General features: G+C 33.4%; 1 protein-coding gene and 3 non-coding genes across 4 annotated transcripts in view; 2 read left to right on the forward strand and 2 right to left on the reverse strand.

Moving 5' to 3' along the window:
• LOC100648451 (3,4-dihydroxyphenylacetaldehyde synthase) overlaps positions 1-2,572 on the reverse strand; it is an 8,350-nt gene extending 5,778 nt beyond the window's left edge. Inside the window, exons 1-2 of the mRNA XM_003399611.4 lie at positions 2,443-2,572; positions 1-23 (exon numbers count right to left, since the gene is read on the reverse strand). The exon at positions 1-23 is cut by the window's left edge and continues 229 nt beyond it. The gene's annotated coding sequence lies outside the window, so the exon portion shown is untranslated. The remainder of the gene's footprint in view (positions 24-2,442) is intronic.
• A 1,161-nt stretch (positions 2,573-3,733) lies between these two features.
• TRNAP-CGG lies at positions 3,734-3,805 on the reverse strand. Its single transcript has one exon. It is a non-coding gene; the product is annotated as a tRNA-Pro (tRNA).
• A 1,742-nt stretch (positions 3,806-5,547) lies between these two features.
• TRNAA-AGC lies at positions 5,548-5,620 on the forward strand. Its single transcript has one exon. It is a non-coding gene; the product is annotated as a tRNA-Ala (tRNA).
• Positions 5,621-15,080: 9,460 nt separating this feature from the next.
• TRNAC-GCA lies at positions 15,081-15,152 on the forward strand. Its single transcript has one exon. It is a non-coding gene; the product is annotated as a tRNA-Cys (tRNA).
• Positions 15,153-20,863: the final 5,711 nt, after the last annotated feature.

The raw sequence follows: 20,863 nt of genomic DNA on the forward strand, positions 1-20,863 counted from the left end.
CCTTCGGTTGATTATTTCTGTGTCTGTAAATAAAATAGATAAATAAATAAGATGTTAAAAAGGATAAAAAAGGCAACGAAAGAATGTTATTTGATAATGGAAATAGTATTGATAAAAATATTCAAAACACATTCTAAAAATAATTATGTAATAAAAAATGATTGTAGACAAATTTAAATTATTTTCCTTGAACCATATAAAAGATTTGAAACGCATGTGCTGATTTGTCTTACGGCTAAACATTGATATATTTTACTTTCATCTGAACGAATAATCCTTTCTAGCAGAAACTATTTGCACTAACGGATCCGATACATCCGATGCATTCGCAACATTACCAATGAAACGTAATGTGTACATTTTTATTTGTCAGCACATCACACACAAAACATTATTTTCTCTGGAAATGAGAAGAACTAATTTACATTGCAACACATTAACGGTACATTTCTTTTATTCCAAGTTAACAGGTGCACTTGTTTCACAAATTGAGATTCATTAAGGAAATATTCTCCATGACATTTTTAATAAATAGGACACATTATTGCTTAAAGCGATAATTAAAACAAAACACAATTATCCGTAATTCTTCACAAAGAACATCAAACTGAAATACATGAAATTATGAAACTCGTTTGCTTTTAACATTCACAGATTCAAAATGACGATTTGTGAATAACAAAGCACACTTCTTTGCTTACGATGTTGCGTATATCAAACTCTTAACGAAACGTTTCGAAAAAGATGTTTTGCTCGCGACACACGAAACAAATACTCACATAACATTAGCACCAAATAACATACGAGTCTCAAATTTCAAATCGAAATCGATCCTGACGATCGAATGGAATAACACGTGACTGAAAACTATGACACAGATATCGAATCGAGAATGGTCCACGAGTAACTGACTTTTCTTGAACCGCGCTGCATAACTTTAAATACCCACATATAGAAAACTTTCTCCTGCTTTCTCCATAATTATTCAAAAAAAAAAAAAAACTTAATCAGCGTATAACACCAAGGAAACGGAAAAGATTCTATTTCAAGAATCGTTTCGAAGAAATTCGTAAAAGTATTGTAAATTGCTAAACAGATTGTCTAACGCGGTTCTAATGTCATAAATTATAGAATTCCTCGATGTTAACAAGTGATCTGTTAACGTCGCTTATTACTCTAAACATCACATTATACGGACATCTACTATATAAGAATGATATAAAAGCATAAATTTAACATAAAAATATCATTATGAATATGTGAATAAATTATGAAAATATTGTGAATAATATGCGAATAAATTGTGAAAAATTATGTGAATAAATAATTAAATATATAAATTCCTAACATTTATGTAATAATATTGAATATATTATGACGCTTTCGATTAAAATTATTTCATTAGTAGAGGCTGCTTAAATTTGTCAAATCAAAATAATTAATGCGATGTACGATAATTGAGAATACATATTACGAATAGTTCTGTAGAAACGATTTTTGGTGGAAAAGCTGATTGTAATATGGAAAAGGAGTGTTTAACATTTAAAAACAACTAGCGTTCTAATTTTGTTCACTGATCAAATATAAAAAATCATCTCTAAATACTCTTATCTCTGTTTAATAAACAAAAAGAACCTATAAAAATTTTAAACATAGAAAGAATGTCCTTGAAATAATCAAGAACACACGGAAGAATATAAAATCGAAGCGTCCGAGCATAACGGCCTTCGTTTCATCAAAGAAAATTATATCAAGTAGAGAAAGGTGTTAAAGATAAAAAAAAACGAATAAATAATAATCATTCAGAACGCTATTATCACATTTTCTAATGTCATATTAGCTGTCTAAATAGTATGTATCTTATTAGTATCTCTATAATTGCTGGTATAACGTTGATGTCATTTTACGTTAAAAAATGATATAATTTGAAACATACGAAACAAGTTACAAAACGATAACAGATGAAAATATTCGGCAAAGTAACTAAAGCTAATTACTTTCTTCATAAATTTTAATTCGTTAGCAATTATAATTTATTAATTTACCATGAAAGATAAGTTCTCGTTATATTTCTATTTGCACAATTCAATTAATCTTTCCAAGTAGAGATTTATCGCATTCCCTGCTTAAAAAACAAGGTATTTAACCATTAACTATTTTTAAATGTTAAAAATTAATCAAAGCGCGCAATTTAAGCAAGCAATTGACTTACGTTTAAGATTCGCTACAGATCGATCACTCCACTGTGATAATGTCTATGATTTACGATAGAATTGCAATAACATCGCATCAACCATCATTTTCTTAATGAATTAATGCACAGAACGATCGATAAATCATACGATCGACCAATAACGTTCAATAAATCCGCGAATTCATGAACATGAAGTTAACGTTAACAAGATAAAAGTTGAGTCATTGAATAAAAGTAAGTTTACTTACTTAAAAGCGATGTTAATTTCCAATTTGGACGAAGAGAAAGGAGACTTGAAATTTTTGAGACGAGTTTCACCTACGACGAGTATATACCCCACTGACCGTAATAGTAGAGCCATCCCCTTTATATAGCTTCGGCTACCTAAGACCATTTCCCATTTACCGATTATAACGGTGTTTAAATGGCCGGTGTTTCTGTGCATACTATCAACTAAATCGATTTTGAATGCTGCGGCCAACCTTGGTAGATTACGACAATACATAAAAGGCAAAGGCGATTTTTCCATTCATTTCCTGCATATCTTAGATTCTATTTGCATCGCCTTACGTATATAATCGTATGTTATTTTTATGCGAAACAATACCGATCATGATACAATAATAATTAAAATTCAGGATATTTCCATGAGTTTTAACGACATACAATATGATTTCTGTGGATTCTGTGATGGGGGGCACCTGTATATTGACATATAAATTATACATAATTTAATAATAAAATAGCCACAATAACTTTTGGTTATTTTATGCAATAATCGAGGATAACATTGAAAGTGGCGGGTACGGTTCATAATAAATTTTTATTCGTTGCAATATTTCTTTCTTTGCATATGCATGATCTTTGCATCATTGTAAGTGGGCTATAGTAATGAGGGACTTATTTGAACTAGCCTTGTAAGCTGTCTTACACGTGAGCAGATAATGGATAAAAACTTCTAACTGTTACATTTCTAACTAGAATAATTTACAACATATCTTCTGTTACTTTAGGCAGCAGTCGTATTACCTGTTGCCCTTTTTCGCCAACATTTCGTGAATATTACAGACCTGACCCAATGAAATGGAATAAAAAATATTGACAAATTAATAATTTCATATCAATGCTTCAAACTTGGTTACATTTTATAATCCATAACGATATTTACACATGGATAATATAACACAACGTGTGAATAATGCAATGAATGAAATCAACCTGTTAATCCTGTTTTACAAATAGTCCATTGAGATTTAGCTGCCAACTGACCGGTACTTCTTTGTTTATATGTATAATCCAGCCAAGGGAAAAGTAACTTGTTCGTTACATAATAGTCTGTACAAAATTGCTTAAAATTACTAATGTAACCACAATTAGTACATTTATAATTTAACTTTATACTTTGCTGTACATTCCACATAAGTTAAACTCTCCAGTCATTGATTAAAAAGAATAACGGTTAAATGGAATATTATACCATTAAATCTACAATTATCGACCCTATGAATAATTAAGAAAAGAACAAAAAAGATTTACCTTGGGCTCGTCCGGGATTTGAACCCGGGACCTCTCGCACCCGAAGCGAGAATCATACCCCTAGACCAACGAGCCAACTTGAAAAATTTTTTTATGTTAATCATTACCAAGCTCTTGATTAAATAAATAAAGTTTAATTATTAACATATTGTTAAAAACAAGAAACATCGAGTCATCATATTTTCGGAAAGTTTCGTTTGTTTCGATACGACGGAAAGTAAGAATCTTATCAATGTTTTTGCCTTATATCTTATATCCCAACCATTTAGCTCGTCGCGTTTCTTTTTCTATCACCTGGAAGTGTTATCACAGCGAACAACGGAGGACGGTAATTTCTTATTCTTCCGTATTCGCCGTTGACCTTTCTGTATATTAGCCGTTCAAATAGCTTAGACTTGCGCATGCTTCGGAAAATTCAAGGAAACCAATGGAAGAAGAGCACGCGGAGGTAGAAATCGGCGAGCTGATATCGGCTCGCGTCATTGTTAATCAGTTGATCGGCGAAAAATTCAGAAGAGTCAGCATAGTCGACTTTATTCGGGATTTGGAGTGGCGTCCGTTTATGATTCGGACAGCATCTTTGCCTTTGTTGGGAAAGTCCAAATCTTTCGATGTGGTTTCCTATCTCCCAAGTGATGCGGATTTCGTTAAGAGGTTATAATCACCCTAAGTGCCCGATGAGTCAAATCAAACGAAACAGTCATAAGGAAAGTTAGTATACAAAGATCAGACTAAGTTTGTGGAAGCTATATCAACAAAATCTTACAATAATCTTTATCAGAACGTCAAACTCTTCGTGTATACTAAAAGATGCAAATAAATAACCAAGCCATACTACTACTCGCCATATTTAATATATCTCCACCTTGAGCGTTAATTAATAATTTCGTTCAAGGTTCGCGATATCAACCGATCGGTTGCAACCTGATTGATCGGCACTTAATTGAGAATTCGCAACAGATGTCACTTTTTAACAATCGGCAATATCAGTCGCGCTCGAGTCATCGCTGCTTTTCGTTTCATGTTCCGCGCTCGATTTATGCGCGAACCCGTCGCGATCTCGCATAACAATATAATTCACGTCAAGTACGTACTCGTGCTTGATTGCTTAAACTGCGATATTTTAAAATTTATTTCATAATATGCACGTCTATTATTATTAACTCGTACTTGTTTATCGTTAAAACATAAAATTAGAAAAGTTTGTCAAAACAGAAGGTCAAAGTTACTATTTTGCATCCAATCTTATCATTGTATATATATATTTCTATGAAATACAATGTTAAATTCTTAAACTATGAAAATTACGTTTGAACTATACTTTAACAGTAAGACGAATGCAAGTTGACCTATAATTTAAACAACGTAAATGTGGCTTTTTGTTTCATGGAATTGATAGTAAGTACCTACATTTACTAAGATTTTACTTGCATAACGCCGATAGTTAAGAAGCAATAAATAATATGACCATGAGTATGTGTGGTGATTGTCACGGCCAACATGTTTAATTGTATCACTACCATGAACCAGAACTGTTTTATGTTTCTTATACAAACTCTAACTTGTACATGTTTTAATAAAAGAAAAAGTTAGCATTCCTTTATCTAAAAACATACAAAAATTAAATTTGATGTGAAATGTAACATTTTTACAGTCCATAATAAACATTTAATACTATTGCAATAATATTGATTTAGATCGTTCAATATATGCATTTCATGCATTATTACGGGTTTTGTAATGTAAAATAAGTAAAATCTTCATCATATAAAAGTAAATGAATATAAAAATACAAGATAAGAACATCGTAAAACGTGGGGGGCGTAGCTCAGATGGTAGAGCGCTCGCTTAGCATGCGAGAGGTACCGGGATCGATACCCGGCGCCTCCATTCGAAATATATTTTTTTTTAAATAAATTTTATAATTTTACATAATAAAATTTAAAATTTTATTTCATCATTAATTAAATAAATTTTTTTCTCATTAATTAAATACGGAATAGACGTGAGATTATATGAAATTTCGTATCTCGCATCCTGAAATACCGACCTCGAAAAGGATCAGAGCTTTTATTACGTCCACTACAATTTATAACGTTACGTTTATTGTAATTAGTTCGTTTCAACGTGCTCCGTTTATTCAAACAAGACCTTAATTATTACCATGTTAATGCTCAATTAAACAAACTTCTAATCATTATATTCGTTTATCTGAACGTAATCTATTATTATGATATATTTACACTAGGCGAACGGATGCTCGTTTGTTCTTCATTCTAGTATAATAAAAAATGAAAGTGGAAACGTATATCTGTTCATGTCTCCACGACATACACGTAAGAAAGTCAGAACGAATGCTTCAAAAGTGTTTCCGTTGTTTTCATTGCAAATAGTGAGCGAATAGTTTCATGGCCTGTTGTAAATGTTTCGTTAATTTTAAACGACAAAAGGAAATCGATGGACGAGGGATCATGTCTGTGGTTCTATTTGTATTAAATGTGCAGATAACTTTTTCTTAACATACAGATATAATTAAACTTTTTAAGCTTTTTGTACTTAATAACTACAGTTTTTTAATTTTTATTTTTAAACAATAGAAGTACGTACACATATATTATACATACATATATACATATATACATGTACTCGACAATATGTTATAAATTATAAAGAGGGTAATAAGATCTTTAAATGATCGATATTACAGGAGATGTGACGCCGTGTTCCGTAAACCACAAATGACTCGAGTTATCGAGTTATCTGTGGAGCTATCGAGACGTGGAATCTTTTCGATAGTGTGTTGAGTGTTTTAACGGACCGCCATAGAGGGCAGAGTAGACGAGAATTGGCGCCTTTTCTCTTTTTATCTTAAAATATTGATAAAACACATAGATGTTATATTATTCTGGATTGGTAATTTTTTAATTTTAGAGGCTATTATTTATCCGTAATTAATAAAATTAGATTACTAAATCTCGTTAGTTTTGGTACAAAATACATGGTACATATTGTTTAAAGAAATTATTAATCGATAGTTTGACAAATTTATAACTTTATAAAAGTAGTATAGTTGCTTAAAATTCCAATTTCTTTTAATAATAATATTAATTTATGACCTTTTCAAATGTAATTCATTTTTTGTGGTAAAGACTGTATTTCCTTTATTTCTTTCGTGTGTTACTATACCCTCGTACATGTTATCGTCCTTCTTAGTTAGTTACTACTTTATGTATTCTATTTCGTGTTGTTTCGCAAAAATCGTGTAGAAATAGGCGAAACAAACTTCCCTACGCCATATGTTTCGCGTCACAGAGTACTGAACTGACAAAGTCGAACATTTTTTGCGTATATGTAAATCAACATCCGTTCTTTCTATACAAAATAGTACGTATTTCTTTTGTAGGAAATTTTAGACTTTAATCTCAATAAATATATTCTACAAAGAGAATTTATATGAAACTATATATTTCCATGTAATTCTCATCTCATTCAATAAGGATTGAATTAAACAGCAAGTTGTTTACGTCATGGTCAATTTTAAATAAATACAGATTTGTAACCTATCGATCGAATATCGTTGACATGGTTACTTCTGAATAACTTTTTCATCGAATTTTCAAATATCTAATATACCTAGATAATCGAATTACTTTATCTTCAACATTCATCTTGTTTATATCTTATAATTAAATCTTACTACTTCGGCTACATTCGACCTGAACCAAATAGTATTGTACTTTCAATACCATACATATTAATTTCAATGACGTATTCGAAAAATTAAAAAGTGTCTCGTAAGATAACTAGTATTAAGTACAATAGCGTATAGGAATATGGCATCACGATATGATATTTCTCGTGATATATAATCCCTTTTATTACACAAAGATGCAGTTGTAACAAATCTTCAGCTTATTATCCATAATTAAAATAAGCAGATAGTATAACTAAGAAATTCAATTTAGAATTTGGATTACAAGATTCTCAATGAAATTCGAATGAATTGATAATTGGAAGATTGTATGCGAAAGGTAATTGTTTCGTGGGTTACATAAAACTGCTTAACTCATAACCACACGAGAAGAATTTCTATGGCCAATCAGAGTACTACAATGAACATTTACCGCACAAGGACTAAACAGTGAACGCATGCAAAATAATGTAGAATTATTTTAACGAGAATCGGTATCAGGAAACGGTTTATCAGCGAAAAAGAATCTTAAAAAGAATCGTAGATCAGAATTTGCACGAAGAAATGAATACAAACTGAATTATAGAAGATGGAAAGAAAATTTTGTTTTATGATAAATACAAATATGTTTTAGGTATTAGGTATTACATAAATTTCAATAGTTAAAAACTTCGAAACAAATTTCCTGGAAATGCATTTTCGACATTCTCATAATTATTCATTATAAAGATATTTGTATGTAGATATAGATATAAGGAAGAAGGCGTTGTTGTAGATTGCAGAAAATATATTACTTTTCAACTTGATAACAAATCATTGTAACATACACAGGTATCTACAACAATGGCGATAAGACACAAGAAACATACAAGTGTTATCGCATCCAGTTTAATCAGCTGTTTTAAGTGGTGAATTGATGGTAAATCGAAGCGATGAAACTGATGAAACCCCTTATGAGCTAATGAGTATCGTATATTTTTCGTATTCGAAAATTATATATGAATAATTCCGCATCCAACAATCGTTATGAAGCACGTTGTAGGTTTCTAACCTATAACGGGGATTTTCTTCAGAAGAGATATTGATTTATAATGGCAAAGGAAATAATGATGAATTTTGAAGCACATGAAGCCTTCGGCGGACCGACAGGCTTCGTGATACCTCTTATAAATCGTTGATTACAAATGATCTGTTCGAACCATTTCTTGCCCGGAATAGCGAAGACATCGTTTTCCCATGAAATCCGAATTGAAATTAAATATCAGACGAAGAACAATTTGACAAGCTTTCACGAGTGTTATCGAGATTATCGAGTAATCTACTAACCAGATATTCATTTCCGAATATCAAATTCTCCAGTTTACTTCGGGATAAGAAGAACCAAATTGTGAGAAAAATTCTTCTATCTCCGTCGAAAATATTTTATTCTGAAATAAAAAGATCGGTCACCAAATGTACATTGATCTAATTTTTCATTTTATTCTAGCACGTTGGGCCTCTTCCACGGATGTGTCAGAAAAGAGAATAAAAACTACCTTTAGACACCTACAATGTTTTTCATTTCTCTGAAATCTGATCTCGAGCGATATCTTCTTTTCCCATAGCCCGGTTCGATTTGTTAAAGCCCATCGATAGCTCGCGGAACCATCGTTGTCCAACGGACGTGCGGGATTAATGTTCGGCGGACCGACAGACTGGCGTGTCGCGTGTTTGAACGAGCGCGTGAAAAAGCGTGACGAACGATGTATACGTGCGCGGCGTGGCTGCATCATGCGGCCGCGTCTTGCAACAGGCAACAGGCCACGCATGCAGATGAACTCGCGGGCTACGTCGATACTCTAGCAGCAGGGGTTCCGTCGATTGAAAAAGGGACAGCCGATAACAGCGCGAAGGGTAGATGAAATGGGGGTTCGTTTACCCCTGGAAGAGTCACCCTGTCCTCATCGATCCTCATCCTCCGCCTTCTCCACGGGCGTCTCCTCTTTTACTCCCTGCTACACTCCCTCTCTCGCACCATCGCTGCTACACCATCCTCGCGCGTAGCGCCTCATTCTATTTCTACTTCCATCCCTGTTCTCTCCCTACCGTACACTCGACGGTATCATCTCTGTCTCGCTGCTTCCTCGCCACCGTGCGATACTCTCTCTCGTCCCACCGTTTCTCCGCGTGTCTCTCTGTTGCGCTTGGCCCGGCACTCCCGTTAGCGTCGCGAAGAAATTCACTTTCGCGAAAAAAAAGCCCGCGAAAAATCGATGCTAGCCGCCTATTGGCCGCGTGGCCGGTGGATCGTAGCTGCATTGGCGCTCGCGGCCTCGCAGGCGTGGCTTAAAGATGAGCTCTCGCTATGTCATCGTTTATATTGATCCTATAGTCGGGCAAGCCGGTGTGGAGAACACGAACGGTGCGTGGTGTGTGGCGTGGGTGCGCACACCGACGTCAATCCGCACCAGCACACGCTCGTCCCACGCGAGCTGGCCCGTACTCGCGCGGCCAAGCACACGTCCACCAGACGCGCGTTCCATTTCCGTTTCCACGCTCACCTGTCCGCGGAACGTCGCGCCACCAACTTATGCCGCGTTTCTACGCACCGAGAAAACAGTTTGAAATAGAGGGGGCCGCGCAAGAATGCTTGGCCGTGCCTGTACTCGAAGATCTTTCTTTGAAAGGAACTGCAGGTGTTGCATCACCGACGAACGCGATTTTCGTTTAGAAAAGGCTGCGCGCTTTGAGTTTAAAACGCACTCTCACGTATACGAACTGGCACGGCTATACGAGACGCTTCGAGTGTTTGTACGCTTAAGAAATATTGTTTTTAAATAGACCGACGTGCGAAGATAGACTATGAAAGATTGTGTTTATGTTATGCAAGTTTGTTGGATGTACACGCATAAATATTCATCAATTTCTCCTGCAGTCTACTTTTTGGCGAAGGAAATTCTTTTTGCAGAAAGCGTATAATTTATTTTCTTCGCGCTACTAACTTCAAGCACATTGACGTTCGTTATATATCAGTCTAAATACGAAAATCTAGTTTCTGTTTCATAGATTAATTTATTTATAAAAGTTGAAAATTTGATACAAATATGGAAAAAGAAATGTTCCAAATTATAGAACCCTTCTTGAAAAATCTGTCACGAGTTTGTCTAACTACCAATCAAATTATTATATTTATATATATATGGAAGTTATTATAAATTCTAGTTTTATCGAAGCATTGTATGCGTATGCTTTTATGTGCATATATGTACGTACGTAGATAGCGTGAAAGTAAACCTCGGATAATACTTTCTGTCGATACCTGAATCTTTCATTCACTGGTAAATTATCAAATCGGGGAATTCCGAGGTCTATAGTTGCGAAGAATGCATGGGGGAGTTTGTGATTAATTTATCTACTGGGAACTCTCTTCATTATGAATGGCATATATGTATGTATATTTGGGTTAATGGTGCCAGCTGGTTTGAAGCCAGAATAGTCTTCGAGGTGGGTACGTGGTAAGAAGTAAAGCTTGAATCTTCATATACATAAGTTCTTCTTCGTTTTATATGACAGACAGCTTGCCTTCTCCGTTCTAGCGAAACATTTGAATATTAGAAAAACGTAAGAAGTTCGAAAATTCTCTTTCGGCGATATTCGATGAATTTATCATTGAAATACGTTCCATCCTTTGATTCGGAATTTTTATCATTTAGATATTATAACGCAGAAGATTATAATGTTATCCTTTTGTTAGGAAAATAAGGAAATTGTAATATTTTTCTGCAATTAAAACATCGTCTTTCCAATATTTTGATTTGGTCGCTTTTAAAGTACGAACTCACGAATATTGTATCGTTTTAAATATGTCCGTAAATGACACGGATTACTAACAGGGTAAAGTTAAAATATAGAGTATGAAATTTACGTATATCGTTTAAATAAGTGAGCTAATGATATGGTAATGATATTAATAATATATTGTTCGTACAGCATACAGTTATGATGTACTACTGTAATCCATAACATTCACATAACTGAATTGCATTAATAATTTCACTATCAATATTCAAATAATCCTGATGTCAACATAATATGAATAAATTGATCACTAAAACGATCATTTTCTAAATACGAAATGATACAAAAAATAAAAAAATATATATATATAAGTATGTACACACAAAGATGAAAGAAAGCAAAACATTAAAGAAATACTAACGTTTACTTAGATGATTCACATAAACTATCGTTGTTCGTTCAAGATGTAAAATTCAGAGAGGCGTTTTAAACTTCGCAAAGAAATCTTCACGAGTCAATCAATGACATTATAGGAACGACGTAACATAATGACACTATTCACGGAAGCAGTACGATATTACACTCATGGTATCTCAAATGAAAATGAGCTAACGTTGTACATCTAAGGCCAAGTTGATAGCGTAAGTAATAATTTTTGTCTTTGACACAAAACTAAAACAAGCAGCTGATAATGTACATCTGGCACATATATCAAACTTGAGATGTGTTGAGTTATACCACTACAATACGAAACAGCGATATACAAAACGTACATTCGGAAAGTGAACTTTGAAATAAATTTTTCAAATTTCTCACTAACGCGAGCAAATCGAATGTTTAACTCTTTGCACTTGGCTGTCCCCTCTGAGGGGACATCGTGAATCTAACAAAACAAAACAGATGTGCCAAAGAGGACACAAACATATTACCGATGACTGTATAATACGAAATTACACAAGCCCAAACTTTTGTTAAAATATATGTTTCCTTGTATTGGGTCATCCCATAAGTTCGTGTCGACTTTTGTGTATACATTTCATGTGTCGATTTATAAACATACGGCGATAAGGGACCAATGCACTTGAAAAATGGGAAGAAGTTGTACAACGAGAGGGGGATTACATTTTTTCATGAAACTGAAAGGTATGTAAACGATCTTAACATATATAACCGCTCGAAAAACGGAACGAACTTGTGGGATGACCTAATAATTTTTCCTTCATATTGTAAGAAGAGGAAAGCAAAGAAATGAAAAATATGCTCGGATATACGTAAGAAAATATTAGCTAGCGATACGTAAGCCCTCAGTGTGGCGTCGACACTTCTTTGTAACAGACGATGGCGATAAAGAGCGGTTCTCTTTCTGAAAATTGGCCATAACGTTTATGCTGTATGATGTGACGTAATACCTGGTTATCCGAAATGCACAAGCTGGTTACTGTAGCATTATAAAAAGAATAGATTTCGAGGATGATGGCAAACAGTGTTGAAAAATCGAACGAAACACATCGGATACAATTTTCCTACTTTTTTGTTTAATTTGTAAAATAATGGCAAAACGAGAAGACAAAAGTGGGAGTTACGATATAATACGAGTAGTGTTGCGAAAGAAAACGAAAGTAGAGATAGTGACATTGTTATCCTACTTAAAAAAGAAAAAGAGTGAATATAATTTTGTTGTTCACAAATTTCGTACGAAGTGCGTTCGAGTTGCTGATGGATGATCAAAGAAAAGTCACCGAGTGTCAGAGGAATAAATACAGTGCATAATTAATTTCGAAACTTTAAAAGATAAAGAGACGGGATGGCAAAAGCTGGGTGTGAGTTATATCGTGACCATTTTGATGGATTAATTCGCAAACCGAATGGAAAGCTGCGAAGACTAACTTCGACGTGTTGCGTTCGTTTCATTTTTTTTTTTTTTTTTTTTTTTTTTTCGGAGGGGGAGAAGGCGAGTCGGCAAAAACCTATTACAAAACGACTCACCCAACTGTCTATTGATCTCATGTCTTTGATTATTGTTTCCTAATAATAGCAATGCTATCGTCGTCTCTTTACTGTAGTCGAATAGCAGGATACCGTATCATTTGCACTCACTGTTTGAGAGTATTCCGAGAAACGCATAAATACTGACAATTCGTTTTAATTAATAGTTTTCGAATGTGTATGAACTTTATTCACTTTTTGAGTTTTAATTAAAAAAAAAAGGGGAACTTAAAATAATAACATTCGGATAAGAATGATCGTTTAAAAAATTGTTTGTCTGTTTCTATGATTTTCGATCAATTTTCAAATTATCGACATAATTATGTCGATGTATCGACATAATTATTATAGAACGATGTTTACGAAACAAAATTTAAATTCCGAAGGAAAGCGTTATAAAATAAATATTTATATACGTGTAATTTTCAAACGCATATCTTTTACTATAAAATAAAAATATAAAGAAAAATATAAAAATACAGATATGTAAACATAAACAATATGAGTTACAATTTAGAATATAAAACATAATTTACATACAATTAAGAGTTATAAGACATAAACATAAAAGTCGTATATTATTTGATACATATGAATATGCATGACTTCGTGAAAAACATGAATCTATGATTACAATGTACATACGTTACTCTAAAGAGCTAGAAAACAGATGTAGAAAGAATCACAATTTTCTATTAAATATGAGATTTATTTGACAAACGTTAAATCGAGCAAGGAACTGCGAAAGAACGTAAACAAGTTATCCGTGTCAAGTTGGTGCCTTTGAAATGCGTTGGCGTCACAAGAAGTCCCTTTTGAGGGATCCCGTGCCCTTATGGGGCCCTATACACATCGATTCCCGGCCATGTGTGCCTTAGTCACGGTGGCATATGGCTAAGTCATGAAGCCACTAGGTGGTCCTCAGTATATTACTCTACCTGTCGACATCCCTGCCTTAGAGGGGGGTTGAGCTCATGGCTATTTGTATGACAACAAGAGCTGGTTTTCGACTGGCCTATGTCAGTCATCGATGACCTACGATTATCGTAAAGTCTATTCTTCCCATTACCCGCGATCTCGTTCATTTCTGTTTAATAATCACTCTAAACAAATTATAAACCGTTTGCCATAGAAAAGCACGAACTTATTTTGTCATTGGACATTTAAAGAAATTCTATAAAGCAATTCTTTAGATAATTAAATCATTTTAAATTTAGAGAGTTAATAGAAATTAATGATCATAATTGAGAAAGACATGTGTATTTTTTGAAATGTAAATGATCAATTATATCTCTCAATTTAATTTCAAGTTCAATTCTTTTAATTCCAAAGTACGTACAATTATACGCAAAAATAAAAATATTTGCAATGTGATTAAATAATCATAATGTTTTTTTTTTTTATTTTTTATTTTTTTTATTATCTCTGTTTATTTGTTCCAGGTTATTTATATATTTTTTTACATCATTTTTTTTCCAGAATAAACGCTGAATTCTAATTGTAGGGTGGTACAGGCAAGAGTACCGATACGCGGCGGTACGACGTAGCCATGCATTATTACATTCTTTTCTCTTTTTTTTTTTTTTTTAAGATTATTATTGTTAAATAAAATAAAATTAAGCCGCTGTTGCGCTGTGCTTATGTACGATATTTTAATTTATGTCCTGAAAGCCTGGACGAAATAATCATAATGTAGCGATAGCAAATGTAGTGTTTCTTTTTTAATTTTGTAATGGAAATTAATGTCGATGTGCACGTTTCTTACGTTTATTTATATGTACGTATCAATTACAATTTTCTGTAGTATTATATTTATTATTAAATTTAGTATTAAATTTACTTATTAAATTATATTATAGTAGAACAAAAGTAATATTATTAGAGCACTTCTCAACTGGGGGTATAGCTCAGTGGTAGAGCATTCGACTGCAGATCGAGAGGTCCCCGGTTCAAACCCGGGTGCCCCCTGCCTTTATTTTTTTTCCTTACATACATTTTAATTTTTCGCAATTAATAATTTTAATTTGACTAGAGTTTTTATTACAATTTTTACTCTATGTCTTATTAATATTAATCGCTCGCAAATATTATTAGCCAAATGAGTATAATGAAAACGATTGAATGAAAAATAATTTATATATAATGTATTATGTATTATATACGAAATATATAGAAATAATTATAACTAAAAATAAGGTAAATTTTACTGCTTACAGCATAATTATATACGTGTATCCATAAAAGGCGAAAATATAAAGCGTGTCTTTGAAACGGCACCAGAGAGTAAACGCGAGGCAATGTGTCTTAATGGGATGCGTAACCATAACCACGAGAGGAGGGTCGTCGATCAATCTAGGAGACTTTTAGCCGCACTAGACGAATGTTTGGGGTGAGAACCACCTGCTTCAACGCTAAACGTTAAATCCATAAGATCCTGAAAATATTCGACGAAATCCGTGAAATGCCCGCAGTGCTCCGGATGATCAGGCCAATTGGCCAGTTGCCAAATGAAATGTATATCCGACATAAGTCTCCCCATTTGACCCGTTTGTCGTATTTACGTTCGTACGTTCTCCTATATTGCTTTACATGCTTTTCACTATTACCAGTACTATACATACGTACATATGTATCGATATTCATATAATTCTACGGTATATACATGGTATGTAGGTATATATTATGACGCATATCTTTAAAATATAGAATAATAATACAGAAAAATCTATACACGAGAGATGATAATATACAGTATACAGTCGGCTTAAGACATTGTATTAATTTGACTTTGGAACAGTGATAAATAGTTGGAAAATGTTTCTGCATCTACGATAAATTTAAGTGTATCAAAATATACAAACTGCGCATAACGTATAAAAATATATAATATATTCATTTCATTGAAAATAATACTTGACTATGTAACATTTTACTTTGCCTTTTGATATTCCTTTCCATTTCTAATCATTTTACGCGTACGACATTCTGTACGCAATAGATATCTATAGTACAGAATTTAATATAAAATGTTATCGATATTCCACTCTTAATTCAATAGCAATAATCCAAAAATCAGATTGAACACAATCGAAAATGATTCTAAAGAAGCGTGTTAAATTATACGAAGGTTAAAATCGTAGATAAAGACACACTGTTGGTATAATATATATTTACGTAATTATATTTCCCGAACAGCATAAAACATAGATATAGAAACTTCGATATTTCTAACACAGGAAACTTATATTATATAGTATTTTGCTGCGTATATAATTAGAAATACAAGCAACCAGTGCATAATTTTTCTCTTCCATATTACCCATTCTTATGTGTCTGTTAATTAAAATCCAATATACGTGGTATAATTCTATTTGGTAGGGAACGGATCGCATAAAGTATCATTGAAACGAGTATGAAATAAACTAGGAAATGATACGATTTACGTAAAAATATTTCTTAATACGCTATTTTTTATTCAATGCTCGTTATACAATACGAGTTGTACAGATATCGCGAGTTTCTTAATATTACAACACAACTCGTACAATTCGATAAGTTAAATAATCAGCATGAATGGCTTCGATGAGTGGTGTTAATCTTAGATAAGTAACGTAAATCATTATCACGAACAGTTATCCTACAATCAAAATACTATCGAAACAAATACTTTTAATGTAACAAAAATTTGTTGAACACGTAGAAAATGCAAAATTTCAAGCAGCATTTTGGACCGAAATCTAAGACTTGTATTTAATTGCACGTGCATATCTTCGTTTCGCTTCGTTTCACTCATCTTCGGAATTCTTCGATATCGAATAAAAATTTATTCGCAGATCATTAAATAACAAATGTATTTTTTTGAAATTTTTCTGATAACGTATGATAAAAAAAAATTTATATAACTTGAAAGCTAGGAATACTCAGAAATAATAATATCTTATCGAGATGTGAAATTTTCGCGATATTTTCAAACTCTATTAACTTACGACTCGCTTAAAGGTGAGCTACTTTGTTTCTTTTTTCGTCAATGTATCTCGACTATCATTGCTACGTGTACGCGATTCCGCGTAAGTCAAATGACAGATGGGACCGTGCTAATCCGCCATTATCGTCGTCAATAATCGGCCCTGTGTTGAATACAATACTATCGATTCACCAGTCTTAGGGATCCACCCCGTAACAGAGTTGGTTCACTCGTTCGTGAGCGGTCGCGTGAATCACTGTAGGTCGATCTAGCTGTTCTATATAATCTAACGAGCTACGCGTTGAAAAAAGAAGCATCGATTCGTGTAATTTCATGATCAGATATTGCTGGTTGTTTTTAATCGAGTTGGTTGTCGTTCTCATTTCGCTTTAGACTCTGAACAGCTATGGAACAAGGTATTTTGGACGATATTCGTTAGGAACGCTTGGAAATTCGAATTAAGAAGAATATTAAATACGAACAACAATTTTGACAGCTTAATATTTTCGCCTGTATGTATTTGCAAATTCGCAACCCTTATACGGTCGGATAGCAACGTGAAAGACGAGTGCAAACAGTGGCTTACCACGTGCGATAGGTTCAAAGAGCAGGATCGTTGCTTCAATCACTGGAAAGGCGGTAACAAAGGGTCTTCGTCCCTAAGGGGTTTCTGCGTTTTGTCCTCGGAGGATTGTCAGTCTCACCCCAGCCAATATTCAAGGTCTAAGCGTTTAAATTATTCATAAACAGTCGAGTGATTTGTAGAATATAACTTATTATTACGTGTTGTAACGTCACCGCTATATTCGATCTCGTTTCGACCACTTAAGATCTAACATTTTGCCCTAAAAAATAGTTACAAATGTATTATACCTCTAACGAATCGATTCGAACAATCTTCCCAATCTTATTTCATTTTTTAATCATTTTCCGTGCAAAGTAAATTTGATTCTTCAGTTTGTTGATTAGCTTCCTCCGATAGGAGAGAATGAATAAAAACCATTTATTTTGTGGTAATTTAGAAATTAACACAACGTGAGGAAGGTATAATTGCAAAGTCAAAAACTACCATTCAAATCTCCAAAAATGCATCTTCGGAAATCCATCAAACTTCTATGAAAAATTACGTATTGATCATTCCGATTGCTTCAATAGTACTATCGAAGAAAAATTGACTGTATCGATGAAACTGTTCGTATTCTAACGACATTACGAACAATCAAAGCTACAATCTCGAACTTTATTCTAAGCAAATATAAAATTGCAAAAGTTCATTTGTAGCAAGATTATTAAAATTAGTAAAGATTGACTTCTTAACCTCTCGATATAAGAGAAAATTAGGTTTGTGTCGAGAGAATTATAGACGACGCTAATTTAATTTTCCCTCGTTTCCTTACGGCTCGCGAAAGTCTCTTTGTACAGAGGGAATCCAAGATGGGAACCAATTCAGGATTCTGCTGACCAGAGGTAACGAAAGAGAAAAGTTTCTCGAAAGCAAAAGGAATAAAACGACGTAAAAGTTTGTGGACCAACGTTTCTGAATTGCTGAATGTCAGCGTTGCACAAATACCAATCGTCGTTAAATTTTTACGTAATTTCAATTCTTCCATTTTACAAACAATCTTCTAATTCGTAACATGGAAATTATTTTTCTTAAAAGCCTCTTGAAATATACATTCCGTGATAAATCTTTAACAATGTTATTAATTAAAATGTCCCTTCGTTCGCCGTGAATCGATACATTGCTCTTTTCTGGTAACCCATTTTTCGCAAGGAGAACCTATATACAGGCTATATATGTGACATTCTATCAGTTAAGCCACCCCACGTTGTCTGGTGATCTAATTTAATTGACACCCTAATAGCGAGCCTGCACGACTGCTAAAGTTCCGGGTACAGTGCTCGAGGAGAAGGATGAAAATATAAGGGTGGTTAGCTGGGAGACGCATGGGGCGAAGACAATTGAATTTCATGGGGGTTTGGCCGCTTAACCAGCTAATTGGTTTGTTCATGTTACTGCAAGTACATAACTCATCCTCTATCGGACGTATTCGAGGTCTGACTACATTGTATATCTTTTATTTATTTATTTTTTTTTTTCTATAATTTCTTTTCTTTGTAATGGAATTAGAAGATATAAAACTCTGATTTTATGGCGGATAGATGTAGTAGAATAATATTTGGAAGAGAATATCCTTCGGTCTACGTTGTAAAGTCTTGGCTAAGTTTAAAATTGCATGTACGAAGTAAATTTTTATTGCCAATCTTGAACAACTTTCTGTCCTTTTCTTTCCTAAGGAACTTTTCCATACTCTTAGTAGATTTTTCTTCTACATTTTACACATCAGATTATCCTACGAAACTTATCATTTATACAGAGACGAAATTTCATATTGTATTCGTCGCGTGATACGTAATATTTAAATAATTCTTTTTATTTGATAAGTAGATAGATACTTTAATAGAGTATTCTATATATAATGGCATATTACATATATATTCTGGAAATTTCTACGTCTTTAAATTTTCCATGCGTGTACAGCCATTCACAGTTTACTAGATAATAAATAAAGTATAGTGAACTTGACATAGTGTTTCGCGATTAATTATTCGAATGTCATCGTATTTCTCGCGACTAATATTTGTAAGATTTAAGCACAGATTATAAGAGTGAAGCGTAAGTTATAAATATGAAGAGCGAAATATAAATAGAAATTGTAAATTACGCGAATCGGGCTTCACTATGTTTTCGCAGAGAGAAGTACATAAATGAATTCCTCGCCGCTATTCCAGCCAGGCAAGCCACTAAGAAGAGAAAACTGTGCCCCTTTACGGCACTTTCATGAAGTGAATATTTAACTTTACGTCTTGCGGGTTAAAAATGCTGACCCGCCGGCAGAGGTTTAAAAAGTTGGCGAAGTACCGAGATAAAAGATAACGGCTGATAAAACTTGCTCAAAGTTCCGCGACAGACTTTGTGGCACTCGCGTTAGGCACGTCGAAATTACATCGTATTCTTTCAATTAAAAAGTTCTCGTCGCCTTTTTATAAGCAATCATCGAGGGTTCCTCCGAAAATTTCCTGTGACAAATACGCTTTTATAGAAAAGTTGTCGTTTTCATCTACGAACGAAAGAAATTTATCGCTTAAATATAACATTTAATAAATACATGGTTATTATACAATTACACGGTGAATGGTGTTCTACGAATTAATCAATTTTCGTCGCCTTTTTACAACTAACAGTCGGTGGTTTCTTTTCAAATTTCTTACGATTACGTATTTTCATGAAATCATTTTCACCATCGTATAAAATAATTTCAATTGTTACATGTAAAACATTATATATGCAGATTCTAGTTATATTGTCAATTAATTAAACGTCGATTAATCTTGTTTGAAAATAAATATTTTAGTCACTTATTATAAAATATTTATGTTACGATGTTTGTCATTAATATTTATATACGTGCGAAATTAACCTTCAGAAATATTAATACTTTATGGATTTTCATAGACGGTATTTAATACAACATTGGCTCAATTATTTATAGAAGATATTGTAATAACGTATCGTAGATAGATAATATAACAGAGTAGAGTTCGTATCTCGTACACAACGAAATACGACTATTACGAATCATAATTAAAATTAGCATTTAATCGTTATGCATACATAGTAATACGTAATATCTTGAAATGTCTATTCTTATTA

This window comes from Bombus terrestris, chromosome 12 (assembly GCF_910591885.1).
Source record: "Bombus terrestris chromosome 12, iyBomTerr1.2, whole genome shotgun sequence".
Classification (NCBI taxonomy): domain Eukaryota; kingdom Metazoa; phylum Arthropoda; class Insecta; order Hymenoptera; family Apidae; genus Bombus; species Bombus terrestris.